General features: G+C 40.1%; 1 protein-coding gene across 2 annotated transcripts in view; it reads right to left on the bottom strand.

Annotated features, from left to right (window-relative positions):
• Positions 1 to 20698, bottom strand: part of RCAN2 (regulator of calcineurin 2) — an 83318-nt gene that overhangs the window by 20223 nt on the left and 42397 nt on the right. The gene's annotated exons all lie outside the window — the stretch shown is intronic.

Below are 20698 nucleotides of genomic sequence, written 5' to 3'. Positions count from 1 at the left end.
CTGGCAGGAGGGAACAGCCAGGTGAGGGTCGGGCTCTGCTGCCAGGGAACAAGCAACAGGACAAGAGGACATGGCCTCAAGCTGAACCAGGAGAGGTTTAGGCTGGACATTAGGAGCAATTTCTTCACTGAAAGGGCTGACAGTCATTGGAACAGATTGCTCAGGCAACTGGTGGAATCACCATCCCTGGGAGTGCCCAAAAGGCAGGTGGATGTGGCACTTGGGGACATAGATTAGTGGTCATCACAGCAGTGCTGGATTAATGGTTGAATTAGATGATCTTACAGGTCTTTTCCATTTTTAACCATTCCATAATTCTATGGATTATCAACTTACTAAACAAGAAATTAAGATGCTTGGCTTATTTAGCAAAACAAAACAAAGCCTGAGAAGAGATGGGACAGTCATCAGTAATTTACCAGTACTGTTCAGAGCAAGGACAAATCACACATGTATGCTGTAAATCTAGAAGACGACATTGGCATAAAACAAGGGGAAACAGTTGGCATAAATAGGTTTAGTCTAGAAGTTAAAGAAGGTTTCAAACATCAGACTAATGATCCAGAAACAACGTTCCAATTACAGCAGTGGCAGCAAATTATTTTTTTAAGATTGAATTTGGTTAGTTCATGTGAGGGACTATGACAAAGTATCGACACAATGAGCATTGTAAAACATGACAGCCATAATTAGCAAGTGAATTGGGTTCTGACACAGCAAGTTCCTGTGATTTATTTCCAAACATTTCTTTCATGAATAGCTCCACTGGTATTGTGTTCATTCAGGACAAAAGCCAAGGCCTAATTCAAATCAATGGAAGCCTTTCCACAGACATCAGCGAGCTTTGGATTAGAGCCCTAGAACTCAGAACCCAAATTGCATTTTATTATTCAGTGTGTTTACACTCATTATCACCCTTGCTACACATTTGATTTAGGAGATGGCTGTGATTTAGAACTTTAGCCTAATGCTTTTCCTAGAGTTTTGCAAGCAAATAAAGAAAGCATTTTTCATATTTCAATTTTTCCTGTTCATTCATGTAAAAGATACCCCAAGGAACTAACCACAATAGAGAAAGGGATATAATTCGCAATTATTAAATTATTTTTTCCTGAAATTAGTTCTGTACTGGATATAAATACCCCTGTAAGATATAAACTCCTATCTCAGAGTTGAATGTATTCTGTTTCCAGACAAGCCATGCTGGTTGCAACCCTACAAAGTTCTCATGAGGCACAAGAAAAAAGAATCTGCTAAAACAGGAAGCTCTGCACTGAAGAGTCTTGCAGAAAAAACAGTCTAAGAACAGATTCATTCCCAGTTTATAGCAAAGAGGATAAGCATACCAGTTACTTCTAGAGGGATAAAGGAGTCACTAAGGTGACACACATTTAACAAAAAAACTAAAACAGAAGCCTAGAAAATATGAGCTGAAGTGATTTCAGCATTGAGTTATGTCAATGCCATATTAAGGGTATTGTAAATGACCTAGCCTGGATATTGTGTGTAGCTCTTCTCATCCACAATTAAGGAAGATGGCAAGATAGAAGAGCAACAAAAGACTGCAAGGATGATCAGAGAAGTTGTGAACCTGTCACAGGAGGTAGAGGTAGATGATACCCATCCCCAGAAGTGTTCAAGGTCAGGCTGGACAGGGACCTGAGCAACCTGGTGTAGTGGAAGGTGTTCCTGCCCATGGCAGGAGCTGCAATGAGATGGTCCCTTCCAGGTCAAACCATCCTGAGATTCTGGGATCTTGCCTGGGGAAACAGAACCCAAAGTATGAGGCGTTTCTGTTGCATCTGTGTGTAAGCAAATCAATAAATAATGTAGAGGGAAAGAGATTAGCAGAATTAAAATAACCAACAGTGTTGATATTAAACAAAGACTGCCTGTTAAAAGATTTATACTTAAATTGAGGCAGTTATTTAGCACTAGACCTGTAACACATCAAAATGCCACTGGCCCAGAAATAGAAAAAAGCCTAATTGCTTTGATGAAAAGGGTAAGAAGGAAAGAAGAGCACTATACATTTTTGTGGTTCTCAAAGACAAAAGGAGAGGAAAGACTAGAGGAAAACAATAAGGGATCCCGATTTGTCTAATGAAAACTTAAAAGAACTGGGCTCATCTGAAGTGCTTTCAACAATTATTTAATGAGACACACAAAACAACCAAGCAGCTTGATACAACTCACATGTGAATATTCCTAAACAGCAAGAAGTCCCACAAGTAGCCAGTATAAGCAACAGCCTCTTCAAATTCTCTGCTTCTAAAAAGATGAAACTCATTGGGAATCCTGGTTGTGCATGTGAAAATCCACTATTGATTCTCAGTTAAAATTCCAGGAGTGCTATAAGGAGAGGAAATATTTTAAACCAGTGATGATAGAGAATTCCTATGGGCTTGTCCTGCTGCCTTTAAGTAATGGTGGGAGAATAAAATACAAATTCACCATTTAGAGATCCCCTTAAGGCAAAGGTCTCCAGGTTGTAGCTTTTTATTTCACCTTTCACTGTAGGTAGCTGTAGCTGAAAGTGTGGGATCTTCCTACTCCCTCCTTACAAGTGAGGGAGGGCATTATCTGAATGTTCACCCTGAATATTACTGTATGAATGCTGGTTTGCAGAAACAAACATTTTTGTTGGTTCCTTCTGTTACCAAAGAGAATCTCTCAGTTGGCAACATGAACGGAAAAATGTGTCTTTCCACCTGTCCTTCATCAGGGTACATTTTAAAAGGACATTTCTACATGTGAGACATTTTGAAAGGGGGGAAAACCAGGGAACAGTGGCTATTTTGTCAGGTAATCATAATCACAAAGTACTCTGCAGTGACCTCCTGGTTACTATATTGTGTAAAAGTGTGTCCCTTACCTTGGAACTCAGTATACAGCCCTGCTCATTTCTTCATGACATTGGATTAGAGCATTAAGATAGGGCTGGAACGAGCTTGGGTTTATTTGCATTAAACATGGCAGTAATTAGCATATTCCAAAATAGAACAATTCTGTCAGTACACGAGCAAACCAACTCAGTTTGCTACCCCAGTCCATTCAGTTTGTTGTTCTATGCTTGGCTTTCTCTTGTTTTCAAGAGCGGAAGGTCAGGTAAATTGTGAATCAGAGATGAAATAAAGCAGTAAAGCCAAAAAAAATTTTTAAGGCTGGGCTTAAAGATGGGGGGGCATTAAAAAAGTATTAAATCTTGCTCTCTCCAATAAAATGAAGATTGATTTGCCTTCACTACTGCAATCCTGATAAAGGGGAGCATCATACATTTAAGCTTTTCTAAGTAAAGAATGCACAGTTTGTTTTCAGAAGTGATGCTCAATGGCCTCATTGCCCTGCAATTTGCAGTGAACCAACCCTGAACAGGAGCACACTGACCACAAAACACAGCCCTGTCCCATGGCTCACACATCCTGCTGTGTTATCCTTACACACTGGGGCTGTTCACAGGCATCTGCATAGAACTTTTAGATCCTGAAGGATGCAATGAGTGTTCTGCCCTCCACATTGTGCCAAAAACATTCTGACAGCAGAAATACTTGATGTAATGCTTACTGCTTACAGATCTAGTATCTGTACCAGAGAGGGACTTTGAGAAAGTCTAACAGATGTTACACAACGTCGTAAAGACATTTCTAACTCTTCATCTCTCAAAGAGTCCTGATGGCAAAAGTAGGTCAGGAGCTGGAAGAAGTTTGCTGGTCCCACCTCATGTTGGGACTAAGGCAGGAGGAGGCATCCATCCCTCACCATCCCTCCTGCATTACATGCCCATCATGGCATGACAGCACTGTGAACAACTGGTGAACAGAACAACAAAGATGTCCCTCTTGAAAAATCAGCTGAACCAAATAAATTTTCCTTCCAGTCTTCCAGCTCATCAGCACAACAAAAGGTACAGAGATAATATCTGCCCCAAAGCTTAATGGAAATGCATTCACATTTCAGAAGAGGCTGACAAATGTCAGGGGCACAGAATTCTGCTGCGTTGCCTTTTCTGTTTTTAACCAGCTCACATCCCTGTTTACCTCAATGTGACGCACATTCCTCCTGCTTAGCTCCACTGATCTGGAAACCAAAGGCTCCTTCAAGATGAAATAAATTGTTCCTGTGGCAATGCCAAGGGGCTGATTTAATATAGTTTGGAGAGTTCTCAATTCAATTTCACACCCAACGATTGAGCTAAAAGAAAAATCCACACTTTACATTTCTTCTTTATAGGAACACTGTTATTTTACTGTATCATCAGCCACAGCTTTTCTGAGCACACCATATTTGAAGTACTCCAGTTCCAGATGCTGTATGAGCTCCCTGAAATACTGGAAGTGCTCTTTCAAACCAGCTGGCAAAGTGCACATTCTATTACCAGATCCATTAGTTTTAACCTCAGTGCTGGGGAGTGTTATGTAGAGACATCATTCTTTGTTCCCTGAAAAGCTACATTTGATTCCAGTGCTGGCTACCATTATTGTGCAACATCACATAATAGTTGTCTTTTATTTTTTCTCTTTTGCATTATATTTGTCAGTGGGAAAAAAAAATAAAAACCTGAACAGATTTGTGGAAGATTTAATGCATTTGTTTTCCAAATAGCAGCCTAACATTTTGGCTTGAGAATGGTAAAAATAATGCTAAGAACAAAGATGTGAAGAAAATATTGAGACTGTCCTGAAAAAACAGCCTACTTTTGTTTGCTTTAAGATTTCAAATAATAACTGAGTAGATAATATATGTAGTGAACTCCAAGAGGCTCATCTGCATTGGATTTAAGAATGTTCATAGTACAATACCAGCTATCACTTTTGTCTTGTTCCTGTTGTTAAGCCCAACAATTAATTGGTAGCAAAAGGAACAAATTACTGTGTATATTTTTCTAAAGTTCTTATTATGTTAATTTAGCACACAAAATAAGGAAGAAAAACAACCTTAATTAGTTTTTACCAAAAGCTGCTACATTTATATTAATAAGGAAGATTCCAGGAGCAGATCTCTGCAGCAAAACAGTTGGTGCTGAGGACTTTCTGATCAGGTGCCACAGACTGAATGCCCATTAGCAGTTGGAGCATATCAGGCATTCTACTAGAGTGCATCTTCTAGATGAATTTCATCTGAAAGGCATCCAGTTCATGAACTGCTCTGTGATGTGAACAAAAAGCACAGTTAATGACAAGCAACAGGAAAGTTGCCTCATGAAAATGCCCAGCTCAGACTCAAAATGCTAATGTAGACACAAGCCTGTATCCCTCATAAAAATAGTTAGTTGGCACTCCAGGAGAAGAATAAAACAACTCCACAACAAAACTGAAGTGCTAGAGCCAATAATAAATAAGTGACTGGTGGTCAAACCTGTGCACAGAACTAGGACTGAAATTATTTATTATGAGAAGCTGTGTGAAAATGATTCACATTCATAGAATTACAGAATGGTTTGGGTTGCAACACACCTTAAAGCTCACCTAGTTCCAAACCCCTGCCATGAGCAGGGATACCTTCCACTAAGCCAGGCTGCTCCAAGCCCTGTTCCAGCTGGCCTTGGACACTTCCAGGGATGGGGCACCCACAGCTTCTCTGAGCAACCTGTGCCAAGGCCTCGCCACCCTCACATCAAAGAATTTCTTCCTATTAACTGTATAAACTTTGATACAATACAAGCTACATAAATATCCATCTTATTACGACACTATTTGTATTGATCTTTGGCAACTGCAATTTCATGTCCTCAAGCCTTCTGAGGCCACCCCACTGTCCTGTCCCTGTGGTGACACTTGAGGTCAGGACAGACCCACAGTCACAGTGGGAAACCACATGCTCATGGGAAACCATGGGATCAGAACCAGAGTTTTCATAACTCATTTTAAATCACTTTACTTCTACACAATCCCCAACTGGAGTATAGAAACCTCAGCCTCTTACTGAAGCTGTGGAAGTGTCAGGGTACACCTTTGTTGCTGTGATGCAGAATCAGGACATCAGTGTGCAAAATGCTAAATGCAAGGATGAACTACAATGAAGGCGACACCAAGAGCTGAGAAACTGTGTCTTATTTATACTCTTGGAGATGCAACATTGTAAAACAACCATAAAATGCACACTACTTATTCCCTGACATTGTCAACCCAGTTAAACTGGAAAAATAAACAAGAACAAGCCATGGGACATTTTAAACTAATAAAATGCTTGCATTGCCTGTTCCTGATTTGCTATTTTGCCTACAGTGATCAACATTTATAGCATTTCAGCTGTTCTCATCAGTCATGGGGAATGCTTTCTCCCTCTCCTCTCCTCTAACACTGCAAACTGCACAAATAGGACTAAAAATACAGTTTCAACTTGTCTGGATTTGGAAAGGACACTGACAATTTTGAAAGTGACTATGAAGCAAAAAAACCTGAGCAAATAGAATCTAATATCATGCAGGTCCATAATTGTTACTTAACTGATAAAAAATGGTACAAGGGAAACTCCTGACTCACCAATGCACATCCTCTCATCATCATCCTCGCTCTACTTTCTCTGCAGCCCAGAGACCCCCCCAGTCACAACCAGCAGCACTGTGACCACTGTCTAATGCTCTGCTTGTGCTGTTTGACTGTTCCTTGCTCTTCCCAGTCTGTCCCAACCATCTGTCATTCCCCGTCTTACACTTCATTTGCAAATTACTCGAGCAGGTCTGTTGTCTGTACATCTGAGCAGCTCCTTGGAGCTGCAGCCTCTGAGGCTCTTTGTACAAGGAAGACAAACCAAGGATGGGAATACTTTGCCTCCAGTCAAGTGGCTGAGTGGAGTCTTTAGCAAACCTACATCAACTATAAATAAATGGTGTTTCTGAATTAACGGCATCAACAAAAGCATCAGAAATAAACATGTAGGGAAGTGGTGAAAAGAAAACTAAAGAAAAAATCATCAGTGCGCTGGAAGAGCAGGAAATGTTCTGTTTACAAATGTGAGAAATTGAGGATATTGACATCACATTCATATATATCATGTATGTCTTTGGCTGGACCAAAAATAAGGAGTGCAGGAGGTGAGGGAGAGAATGCTGCCCCTCTTCTGCATCCAGCATTGATGACCCCACTGCAAAAGGGACATGGACCTGATGGAGCAGGTCCAGAGGAGGCCACATGCTCAGAGATATGGAGCACATCTTCTGTAGCTTGCCAGTGAAAATCCATCAATTCTTTATGCATATTTTCTTTTTAACCTAATTTGCTCCTTGTAGTCCTTCCTTCACTAATTGCTTATGAGAGAACAATTGCACCTGATGCATTTATTTGAACAGATTATTTTTCTTTTTTTTTTTTTTTCATTACATAGGATATAGACTTTCCCCACAACAGGAATTGTGCTAAAATGTAAAGACATCAGTATAAATACATAAATAAATAGATAAATAAATATGTATCTATATATATATAAAATTTCAGTTCAGAAAAAGTAATAACTATAGGTAACAGCTTGTTCCTTCTAAGTTCAAACAGCAGAACTTCCACAGACTAAAATGTTAATGTTCATAAATTGCATTGAAAGAGTTATAAAAGACTGCGAGTTTGTCATTCTCCCACATCCATTGATTTGATGCCCTCAGAGGAGGCTCAAATGAGCTATAATCTGCTGGGTATAATGCCTCTTAATGCTGTTATCAGTCTGAAAAGTTTAACTGTGAATTTGATTTTGCAGATCATGGGAAAAAATGATGGATGGAAAGCATCTGCATAAACAGAGATGATACACTCTTCATGCTGCTTCTAGATTGTCACTGGAACCCCCAGTTCAGCACTCACCTACAAAAAACACTGAAGATGCTTTCCAGTTTGAATAAACTTCAGTGGGAAAAAAAAAATGCTTGAAACATTTTTACACTTGGAGAGGCTGTTTTCTTCCCCATCAGAGGTCCCAGTCTTTAGAGGATGCCAGGATCTCAAGCTGCACAGATGCTGAAATACCAAGGGAACACCACACAATGGTTTACCTGCCTATTAAAAATATTTCAACAGCATATTTTAATTTCCAGTATACACAATGCTAAATTAGCCTCTAGAACTTTACAGTGTTACAGGACCTCATGACATAAAGAATTTAGCACACATCAGAAAACTGGGCTTGTGCAGGCCAGGAAAGAGGATTTGTGTGGACTTAGTAAGCAGATTCCAGCAAGCAGAAAGGCTGAGATGACAGATACAGGCTCTGTACTGGGTACAGAAGGGTAGAAAAATAGCAGAGGTTTCCATCTGACTCAACAGCCATAGTACCATCCACTTCCAGACAGCACAGGGAACTTCAGTCTTACAGTGATATAATTGTTTTATTAGGCAGATGGAAGTAACCCCAGGGTGAAAAAGCAAATATTCCTGACCAAACTGCTCCCATGTCATTTTTCAACAAATTGGAAAATTTCCAGTTGGCATGATTTCTGTTTAAAAACCAGAATTAGAAAGTAGACTAATCCTATCTTAGAGCTAAAACTAGTACTGCTCTTCATCAAAATAATTTTCATTTCCTGATGTGAAAAATATATCAGTAGCAGCATGATATTAAAAAGATACTGGACTGGGATTATGAAACTGAAGCTGCTGTCCACAGATCCAGAGCAATTGGTGAGAAGAAACAAGCCCAGTGGCTGGCAAGCAGGGTTGTAACAAATGGAGATTTTCTTCTTTTTATGAACAAGTTTTTTACAAATAAATAGGACACAAAAAATAATCAGTATTCCATAGTTTCTTGCCCTGTGGCACTGTTTCACACTGGCTCTGTTTCTGTTGCATTTGTCCTGCAAATGTTGCCTTGCATTTTCTGTTGCATTTGCCCTGCAGATGCCCTTGTGCCAGTCTGGAACACTGGAGACAAACGTGCAGAACCAGAGAGCATCCAGAGCTGCAAGGGACACAAGGATGACCAAAGTCCAACTCCTGGCCCTGCTCAGGACCCCTCAACAACCCCACCCTGTGCCTCAGAGTGTTTTCCAAACAGCTCTGTCAGCCTTGGGGCTGTGACCATTCCCTGGGGAGCCCACTCACCTCTCTGGGAAATCCCACCTAAGCCTCCCATGACACAGATGCAGACTCAAGGAGTCTGGCTTTGAGGTCAAGGAAATTTTTTTGTGCAAATAGATTCTAAATGACAGGAGAAGAAGTGGGATGCCAAATCTGGTGGAAGCAGTCATTCAAAATAAAGGGAAGCCACCTGTGGAAGTTACATCTTCAGAGTTCAGAGGGGGTCCCAGACCACTCAGCTTGATGCATGGACTGTGCCTGTAGCCAGCTGCACATCACTGCACTGCAAAAGCAGCATCAGTTTTAGCCCCAAGAACAGAATTTACAGTTTTGAACTGAAATTGAAATTTCAGTGTGGGATATTAGTATTAAATTAAGAATGGCAAATTACCAACTAAAAGTGAATACATTCAAGCTTAGCATAGTCTAGACTTTATCCAAGGGATACTCAAATCAGAAACACAATAGGACTGAACTTGCTACATATAAACTTCAGATTTAATGGAAAACATTAGGGGGGAATAAACCAATGAGAGTACCTTCATATAAGAAAGTGGTCTCAGCTGAAAGAGGTCAGGTTTAGATTGGGTATCAGGAAGAAATTCTTCCCTGAGAGGGTGGTGAGGCCCTGGCACAGGTTGCCCACAGATGCTGTGGCTGCCCCATCCCTGGGAGCACTCAAGACTAGGAGGGACAGGGCTTGGAGCAACCAGGTCTATGGAAGTTGTCCCTGCTGATAACAGGAGGTGGGACTGGATAATCTTTAAGGTCCATTGCAACCCAAAGCAGTCTGTGATTCTCTACTTTTATGATTCTAAAATAAGAGTAATTAGATAGGTACCAACCTGCAGCATTATCATCCACACCTCATTTTACACACAAGTGTACACTCCCATTATACTATCATTTTACCATACTTATACCAACTACTTATTCCCAAAGTAAATTCCCCTTATCCAAGACCTTTTCCTTATAGAATTGTTAGTGTCCTTTGCTCTGCTTCTATTTCACTATACAATACATAAACTATAAAACTGGATAATAGATAAAGCTTAAGCAGGAATTTTACACTAAGAACATGACATGAAAAAATATTCTATACTGTATTCTAGGATGCAGCATCATTGAGTAAATTCTTGTTTTGTGACTACTACTGTATGCCATACAGTAATATGTATACAGTATGTATACTCCTTCCCAAAAAATATTACTACTTTGGAGTCAGGATTGCAGGCAGCTTGCTTACATCACTACTGTTTTTCAACAGTGTCAGTCTAATAATTTGCTACAGAAATATGAAGCAGGCAGCTAAACATCTTTCCTCTTTATTCACTTATTAAAAAAAAATCAGGCAAAACCACATCAGCTCCCAAGTCTCTAAAATTTTAAGTATGCTAATAATTTACTTCTGTCTAACATAAGCAGCATACTTATTTCTGCTACAGCCCAGCACTTGGCTTTGCTCCCAGCTGTTTTGATTAATAAGAATTTTTTTTAGCTCCACAACTCTCAGATTCTGGTTCAAGGACTGGCAGCCGCCTGCAGAAAGCTGGCTGGTCATACAGCCCTGCAGTTCCTCTCATGGAATCAGCTGTTTCTAAAGATAAAGGTACTACTTTTCACACATCAGTGGTTTTCTTCTTAGGCTCTGTAAACAAGGTAGCAACATGAAATCTCCTTTCCAGACAAGAAAATGTGCATCTGAAAACTCTTACCAGAGACAAACAGCACAGATGCAACAGCGAACTTGGGCTGGAGCTCCTCTCCTCTAAGGAAAGGCTGAGAGAGTTGGGGCTACTCAGCCTGGAGAAGAAACGGCTTTAGGAGTTCTGAGGTTTATGGCAGCCTTGGGATACTTAAAAAAGATAAGATGGAGAAAGACTTACAAGAAAGACAGAGAGAGACTTCTACCAGGGCCAGTAGTGTCAGACAAGGAGCAATGAATTTAAACAAAAGAGGGCAGGTTAAGATTGGACCTAAGGCAGAAATTCTTCCCTGGAAGTGTCCAAGGCCAGGCTGGATGGGGCTTGGAGCAACCTGGGATAGTGGAAGGTGTCCCTGCCCATGGCAGGGCTGGAACAAGATGATATTTGAAGGTCCCTTCTAACCCAATTCATTCAGTGAGTTCACATTTGTTTTGCTAACAGAAGAGTGATACTGCTGCTAATTATCCACTGCCATTCACCAGAACTCAAGAGACTTGCATCACACAACTGTTTAACCATGTGAATGTTTTTATACAGCTGTGATTTTATTTCTTTTTGCACTAAATTTCATTGTGTTGTTTAACCAAGGGTTGTTCAGAATTTTACAATTTTGACCCTGCCCACCAAGTCAATGTCAATCACACTTTTTTTGAGGATCTTCCCTTCTGACTACTGTCATTATTTTTAACCTGCTTGCAGGAAGGAACATGTGAGCTCATCTACTTAAATGGCTTCACCATTTGAGAATCAACTGGTTCTGGTTTAGACATTCTGTAAACAACTATGCACTCACCTTATGGAAATTATATTTGGAGTGTAGATTACTTATGGAAATGACTTGAACAGTGTGAAAGCTTCAGTATATACTAACTTTAGGATATACTTGTAATTGTCCAGGTCTTTCTTCTCTCCCCCTTTTTAAACACAAATGTTTGGTTTTTTTTTTTAATCTCCCATCTCAGCAGTCTCTTAATAACCTATGAATTCTTAAAGATAATTTCAAATAGTAAAAAATTATTTCAGCTGCATCCTGAAGCATACTTAGGTAGATTTTAACAGCTCCTGTACATTTAAATATCTGTCTTACCCCCAAATTTTTAGCAGTTTTTCTCTGCTCTGGCCACTACTAGGGTTGTTTTTACTATTAATTCAGGTAATTATCTGTGTTATTATATAATATAAATGAAATCAGTCCCTCTCCCACATTATGTATCTTACTATTAATGGATTTACACATGTTTTCCTCCTGATTTTTATACATCACAAGACTTCCCTTGTTCTTATTTAAAACCTCTGATAATGGAAACCTATTTTGTGATTTTGCACACTTGATTTTCACATTATATTTAAATCCTTAAACTGCTCTAAAGCAAAAGGAGTATCTGATCTAGCCCTAACAGTCTCTCATTGTATGTCTCATCCGTCCTTTGCATCAGGATAGATAATCTCCATTATACATTCAAAAGTGCCTCCTTAGCTGCTAATTCTCATGTTCTTCTTGGTCTCTCAGATAATCTTCTTAGGAGACACTATTTACCAGCTCCATAAGGTCAGTGAAAATGACTTTTCAGAAAAATTATTTTCCTCTGACTTCAGACTTTATTTCAAAAGCTAACTTCAAAATAATTTTCACCAACAGTACTTGCCATTATTAATTTCTTCAATTGCTAAAATCAAACCTGAAAATCAAATAAAATTACCTACCTCCATGTGCTAAAAGACCCTGCACCCAGAACAGTCTCATAATTTGATACATGTCTTATTGTATCACCTACTGTTTGGATATTTCCAACAGGTTAAAAATTACTGCTATTTGTTTCTAGTATCATCTACCACAATGAACAAAAACAACACGGGAAAACACAAAATTCATTCTTGAATTCCAGGAGGATGAAACAGAAAGACAGAGCAGGTAGGAATAAAGTATATAAAAAGAGAATATATTTGATTTTTTGGGTAACATTTCCAAATTATTTTCTGTCCCATGTGTGGTGTGCATATGTAGCTTAGTGTAGTTATGTTCAATCGTTTAATTCCTTGTGAGACATTTAACAGCAACAGGTTTTGAGGAAGGAGCTGAAAGCAGAGTGGCAGCAGCCCAGAGTACCCATTCACAAGGGGATTTTGTTACCTGGAGGTGGGATGGAAGCCTGTGGAAGATGCTTTCAGTACAGCAGAAAGCTGTCAAGATTAATTTAACTACGGTTTCAATGATGCTTAACACCTGCTTGATGAAAGCTTTGTCAAAATCCTCCTTTTTTTAGACTATCAATGGGTTTTTCCAGCATCTTGTATCATCTTCTGCCCTTAAATCATTCTACTACAGCACAAGAAGTCAAAGTCATCTGTTCTCACCTTGGCCTTCCATTATTACTCTTGTTTTCATGAGCTGTCCTTCCATCCCAGCTGCCCTGCTGCTGTCATCCCCACAGACACCAGTCCTGCAACCACCTGCCACAACCTGCCCCAGCCTCCACAGGACTCTTCCCCACCCACTCTTGGTCCTTCCCAACAGACGAACTTCATCAGACTGACTTCCCTTCTCCCAGTCCCCATGCTACCCTTCCTCATTTTGGCTACATTTTGAACAACTGATTTCCTCCTCCCTCAGCTCAGAACAGTTCCATCTATGATCTGCCCCTTAGAATACTTGCTTCTCTTTAAAAAAATGTTATTCTCTGAGGGAGAAAGGCCATTTCTACTGGTAGGTTGCTTTTGGTTTTGCTTTTGTATCAGCAGTAGGAAATAAAACAATAATCCTCCAAACAAAATAAAATATACATCACTCCACCCCCACCAAAACCAACATTTGCTTTGTGGTTAAAACAAATTTTCCAGTTCAGAAAATTCAGAAGTTTTTATTCTTAGTGGTTTAGTCATAGGTTTTCTCTAAGAAATGTGGACAAGTAGCCAAAACTGAATGAACCTTGTCACCGGGCATGAGGATACACAGCAAAGGATGATGAAACTTGAGGATAGTAATGTTTGAGTAAAATCAGCACAGCAAATAAAACAATCATCTCCTTATCTCCTCCATATATGGAATTTCTTTTATTGAGAGAATTAGCAGGTATTTAGCCATTATTTGTTCATCTGCCTCACACCAGCATATCTGACCTACATGAATAAAAGGACAAGTGAGACTTCTGCAAAGTGGCTTCTCTCTGGTTGTGCAGCAGAAGTCCTGCTGCATGATTCAGCCCTCTGGACCCCTCAAACTTTTAACAGCAAACATATCCCTCACTATAGCAGATGAAGCAGAGAGATTCTTCTGCAAGTGACAAATTGATCTGCAGAAATTCTCCTGTACAGCTGCCTGTTGCTACTGCTTGGAGCTCAGTAGGTTCATTGGGTTTCTCAGCTCAGGGACTATTGTTTCAACAGGTGGAACTACCTGGTGCTGCAAAACTGGAGACTCTTCCATGCTACTGATAAATATGAAGCCATCCTGTAAGATAAAGTCAGTCTTTCTGTCTGCAGGAATCTAATGCAGATTCTGAAAAGCAGCAAGTTTGGGCTAATTAAAAACAAAACAACAAACACATACACCCCCAACAAAAACAAACCACAAAAACCAGCCAAAATCAGCTACCAACTCAATAAAGCTCCTTGGTCTCTGGAAAATGCCTAGAGCTCAATGACATTTGAAACCGAACATCTAGAGAACATGATTAATAAAAACAAGAATTATGAATTACACCAGCTCTGCATGCCAAATCCAGTTTCCTAATCAGAGAACTTACTTCCTGGTTCCTTAGTTTTCCATCTGTAAACGAGAACACTTGGAACTTTTTACCTATAACATCACCTTGAGGTTTTCCAGCAACTCCAGGTGTACAGAAGAGAAGGTGCCATGGAGAGGCTGCTGCAGCATCCAGCTCTACATGGACCCACCCAGCTGTCCCTGCAAGGACAGCAGAGCCGTTTGCTCCATCACAACTGCTACAACCAAAGGCTTCTCCTTGATTCAGCACCAACAGAAATTCCATGTGGGGACAGTTCAAGGCATCACAATGTTGTGAGATGCTGTGAGAAAGTGGTCTGTGCTTCCAGGAATGGACATGGACAAATCAGAAATCAGCTGGAATCCTAGGTGGAAATCACAGGCTGGAGCCAAACTCCAAGGTTGCATGTGCTTTTTAGAGGTATTGCCAATAAGGAAAAGAAAGGGGAGAAGTCTGCCCTTTCCCTGGGGGAAATTTTAATTGTGTTGGCCTTTAGAAGGAGAAGTTGCCTATTGAAAATCATGTTAGTGGGGGAAATCTTCAGGAAAGGCTCATGCACACAATGCTGGTCCCACTATAAATATGTACATGGAAAACACACAGTCTTCCAGCAAGTGGCCACTGACTGGAGGCTTTGCTTGGCTGGTTCCTGGTCCTGTGTGTTAGCCAAAAGTTTGACAAACTGTGTTCCAATTTCCTCAGTGTCTTTTTGCCAAGGAAGAATTCTCTGCTCAAGACCACACTGTCACGGTTGTTTGCACTCTAGCATATGATTGGGTAGCATCTTCCAAAGCAAACAGGCTATTGAGCACTTGAATGATCAAAACTGAGTAGATTATTTAAGGCCTCTGGTAGAATCATCCCTAGAAAGGAAGTCCTCTCCAACCACAAAGCATTTATATTAGTCTATGAGCAAAAAAAAAAAAACCACCTAAAAATTACTAAAGATACATAAAAGTTTGAGCAAAAAAATTACCATAAATTAATAAAAAGTTACTAAAGATACATAAAAGGTTGTGCAGACCTCTGCCTCAGAACATGCAACACTGCTCAGTAGCAAATCTTCGTCGTGCTAAGCAGCAGCAAACAGCATCAGTAAAATTTGAGATAAAAGAGTGCACATATAAAGCACCTTTAGAGGAAAATGAGACTGGATCACTCCAGACCTGAAAATAATGTGTCCTTGATAATTTTTCTTTTAGAAGAAGAGAAAGAACTTGGGTACTTTATCTCTCTAGGTTCTTCTGAGAATTTTATTTTAAAATCTTAATAATTTAAGTAATTATTTAATGAAAAATCAGCATCATACATGTATCCATATTACAAGTATGTCAATCTACAGCTGCTCTGATTAATTCTTCAAATTTGCTTAAGAAAATCACCATCTTTTCAGTGCTCCTCACTGGCTGGGCCATTTATCAGTAGAATTCCAAGCTCCATCTTACCTTATTACCTGCCTTGAATTAATTCTACACCTTCTACCAAAGCATTCAAGTTGTTATTTGCTTTCATTTGACAAATTACATATTGTCTAGCTATCCTTGTGAAAAGGAAATAATCTTCATGTGACTTCCAATAGAAAGGAGGATCAGAGAGAATACAAAGCCCTCTGACTTGTTTTGCTGTTCCCTGTTAGCATTAAAAGGGTGAAGAAGGAGAAGCAGAAGCTTTGCCATATTCAGAGGTGTATAAACACCTGCAGCTGCCACCAACCTCTGGTGAAATAGCAACACCCCCTTCTTCTGAGCCAAGGGAAAAGGAAACAAGTTAAGATCAGCCTAAAGAGCATATTATGGCCTTTAGAAGTCTTAACATTCTATCATTTCTTTGGGAACCTCCCTAAAGAGTTCAGCTGCCTTCACATAAGGGTGTTAGAAGGACAGAGACAAAGCTCAGCCTGTGACTGGAACTGGGAGCACCTCAGTATGCAGCAGCACAGGCTGCACAAGCCCCAGCTTTGCTGTCAGTCCCTCTGTGCTGACCCTGAAGCCAAGAGCAGGGTCAGTGTCCTGGAAACAGCACTACAGCATTTGGAAAGCTCCTCTCCATTACTCACTCCAGATCAGCACAGACAGTAAGCAGAGATCAAATGACAAGCAGGTTTATTTCTCCAGCAGAACTCTTAGATCATACAGATTTCACAGACTCAACCGTATCTGCAATTAGAAAGAACTCCCAACTACAGAAAATACCAAGAGAAGGTACAGAGCAGGCCTTTCTAGCCATCAGGGTATTTTTGGCAGTCATGCTGTTGTTTGGTTTCCTCCTTATAGCTCGTCTGTGAAGTCTTATGACTGTGCAACAGACTCTTCCCACGGATCAAGCTCACATGGCTAAGGAGAAGGATGTAAAGGCAGAAACCCAGAAACTCTCCCAGCAAGTCATGCTTCCTGCCACTGGACAGCTGGCACCATCCAGAGGGGCAGCAACACTTCTCCCCCCTTCTCCAGTTTTCTTCACTTGACTCTGGCCTCAGAGCACTTAAACTTTAAACCTCAGAACAACTTTGTCAATGAGCACTTAGACAAGTGGAGAATTGAAATGGAGAGCAAAAACCGCAAGCAGCTGGTGTGGTTTTGCCCTTTAGACCTCAGAAATTTAGACTGCTAAACCTCTCACAGGCAACTGCAGGACAGTGACTGAACCTCCAACCCATCCATCCCAAACAATTCCCAATAGCAGGATGCTCACTGGAGCATCTGAACTGAGTAATAAGTTTACAGACTGACAGAGATCCTGTTCTAATGGGGATTAATCCTCCAAAGTAACAGTCCAAACAGTGAAACTATTCCTACTATTTCCCTTTGCTGCCTGGCTCATGTACACATTGGGTTTTTTCCCTGTGTTAAGATAATGGTCCCATCCACATTACATTACTGTCTTCAGGATGTGATCCATGTGGATCATGAATATTTCTTCTCTCTTACAGTAGTGCCAAGTTGCCCCAGTCCTATCCTGTTTCTGAATGGAATGGTCTGTGTGAACAAAAATGAGGAGAGAATATGTAGAATTAATCATATAAAAACACATTGCTTAGAGTAAGAAATACAAGTTTAAATTATCTTCCACTGTTTCAGTGATGTCTGGAATTCCTCTATTAGAAATAAACAAGATATTAACTAATTGCTTATGTAACAAAGATCATTACATGAAATTATCATCTAGAGGCACTGAAAGAATCTTAATTAACCAGGTGAACTTCAAAGCAGAACTGCACTTCGTGATTTCTCTGGTTGCCTTCTCAACTCTTCTAGTTCCTGATCTACAGTTAGTAGCATGCTGATTAGCCTGACCCAATTTCTGGACTAGAAAAGACAACTCAAAACAGCAGCTGATCAGAAGTGAAGGGCTTGTTGGATGGGTTTGTGGCTGCCAAACCCACTGTGTCAGTGCTGGGGGCCAGCTGCCACTGACAAGGCACCCATACAAGCCTCTGTCCATCGAAAGGATGAGCAGCTCCAAATGCAGTAACTAAAAAGCTTTACCTTCAGTACTAAATAACTGCTCCCCTGTTCAGAGGCCAAATGGAAACAGAGTGTTTCCAAGCCTGACTGCCAGATGCTAAGAGCATAATGCGTACAGAATAAGGTCTCCTCCAGAGGTGGAAAAGCAGCAATAAGCTGGAGAGCTCCCTCTGCTCCAAGTCCTGTGTTCAAAGCCTGATTTATGTAAGAACTCCCAAACTCTGAGGGACTGAAATGGCAACTTCCAGGAGTCCCCACTGCCACTTGCTGTGAAAACTGCTGCTCCAGAGCCCCAACACTCCAAGCAAGCTCTGCTACTGCAGTCCTGGCAAGCTCCTCAGACTCCCAGCCTGCAGCTGTGGCCAACACATGCTGCAAAGTGCTCTGTGTTGCCAGCATTCTTCTCCCAGGCCTCATGGGAGAACAATGGCTCAGTAACATAGCATCCTTCTCCCAAGCCTCATGGGAGAACAATGGCTCAGTAATACCAGCATCCTTCTCCCAGGCCTCATGTCAGTTCTAAACCTAAACTGAAATTAAACTGAGATATGCTATAAGCATATCCCAAACCCTGAACACAACCCTTACTGACATCAGAGAACTATTCTACGGGACTAACAGCTCATCCTAGCAAATTTCAACAAGCACCACATGTATTCTAAGACCTTCAATCTCTGTTCTGCCACTGAGGGAACATTCCCTTCACACAGGGAGAAGATTCCCTGCAACAAAACCTTCTGTTGGAGAAGTGACAATAGCCCGGACTTCAGTTGTCAATGCTACCTGTGCCTTCAGCCTGACCCACAAAAGTTCAGGGTAGGTGAAGAAGACAGGAATTCTGCACTTGCTTTTGTTCTTCAACTTCCACACCCATCTTTTCTCACTTTCACCAAAAAAACTCACTTTGAAGTGAACCCTTTTGCAAAAAAAAAAAAAAAAAAAAGCCATATTGGTATTTTTCCCTGCGATTCTCCTGGAAGTGAGCAAAGAGCAGTAGGTATCTTAGGTATCTCCAGCTTTACATTAACAGCAGTAGTGAAACTTTCACAAAGAGGGTGCCCACACTGCAGGCTGCTGCATGGGGAGCCCAGGGATGAGCAGAGCTGGCCACAGCCTTCACAACAGAGTTTGGGGACAGCCCAGTGGGAAGGAGCTGCAGTGAGCTGTGGGTCACGGAGCACACGCTGCTCACAGCCTCTAAGCCAGGCAACTTCGGAGCAGACTTTGCATTTCTAAGCTGCAGTGCAATCTGCAGTGCAGTCCCCACTGTAAATATACCCAAAGACTTTGCAATCAACACTTTAATTCAAACATAAGAGGGGAAAAAAGCAAAATAGGGCAGTTTTAACCAAAGCAAACAAGGTACAGAAAGTCCAAGTAACACAAAAGGGTTATAATTCCTGTAATGTCTCTATAACCCTTTTGTTCCTGGCCCACACGCTATAGATGCTGCAGATTAAATCAGGCTAATCTTAATCTTACCCAAATCACTGGTATGCTTTCTGATTATTTATGTTAGTCAAAATTTTGCTTTTGCATTGCTACTGACATGAGTAGCATGAGGATACAAGACGCTCACTACAACTTTAATTTCTTGCATGGTGTTACATCAAACACGGACCAGACACAAAAAGACCCAGGTACAAAATTATATCAATGCAGGTGTAAATCTTACATGTTAAAAGAAAATGCTCTCAAGTAGAAAAAAAGAGAAAAAGAAGAAAAAAATAAAAAATGAATAACCAGATAAACATTTTACTACTTCAAAATAATACAAGAAACATGTCCCAATTCAGGCAAGACTCCTCACCTGAATGATTCCTCTGAATTACTCACTTCTTCAGCTATAAATTCACTATTAAACTGTTAGGAAAAAGCTTCTTAAATTAAGAAGAATATTTTGATACCAACAAAAAAACATCTGTATAAAGTATAAATGATCTCACACAGTAACAGACTAACAGGCAAATAAAAATCCTCAGAGTCTCTTGCAAATCAAAGTAGCTTCATTTCCAGTGGCTTCAGTGTTTGACTCAGAACCAAACAGAACAGAGGTTCAAAATTTGACCTCCAATTTGTAAATCCTTTTTACCCTGTTCCAGTCTTTCAATACTAAGAACGATCAGATTAGAAACTAATTTTGTCTGTACCTTTGTCCTTTATAAACTGCTGAATAACACTGTATTACATCTATGAGCTCTTTCAGATGATCTGTGAAACACATACTTAGAATTCCTCTTTCAAACTTAATTCACAGTAATTTTCTTGCAGTAATATGAGAATAAATGAAAAAAGATAATTGATTTCAACAGTAAGCAATTTCACACAATGACTTTTCTACAGCAGTTGTCTAATTAAGAGACTATGAGCCCTGAATATCAAGCCTTAAATTTAAGCATTGTTTTCCAGGTATGCATATGATATGCAAGATGCATAACTTTTTGTGTTCTGTTACACTGCAGATGCACAAAGATACTTAATACAAACTTTTAGCCCTTCACAAAAAATTTATGTTTGCATATTTGATTTGAATATGAAGGAAAGAAACAGCTACTGGTCAACTGAGTAAAGATATCTGAAGGTTATCAACATCAATAAATAACATTTGTGGCAAGGCTGATCTAAAAAGTGACACTGGACTAAAAATAACTTGACAAAATTAACAATGAAATATTTTTTTATCAATATGAAACATGCATATGCACAGATGTCAGTTATATAACCCACTTCTTACATCATTAAAGAGTAAACACCAGACTATTCTTTCAGCTTATCAAAACACAGCAAAAAGCAGGCACATTTGC

The sequence above is a fragment of the Lonchura striata genome, chromosome 3 (genome assembly GCF_046129695.1).
Source record: "Lonchura striata isolate bLonStr1 chromosome 3, bLonStr1.mat, whole genome shotgun sequence".
Lineage (NCBI taxonomy): Eukaryota > Metazoa > Chordata > Aves > Passeriformes > Estrildidae > Lonchura > Lonchura striata.
Note: the sequence above shows the minus strand (reverse complement) of the source record. Positions and strands in the feature narration are given on the sequence as shown.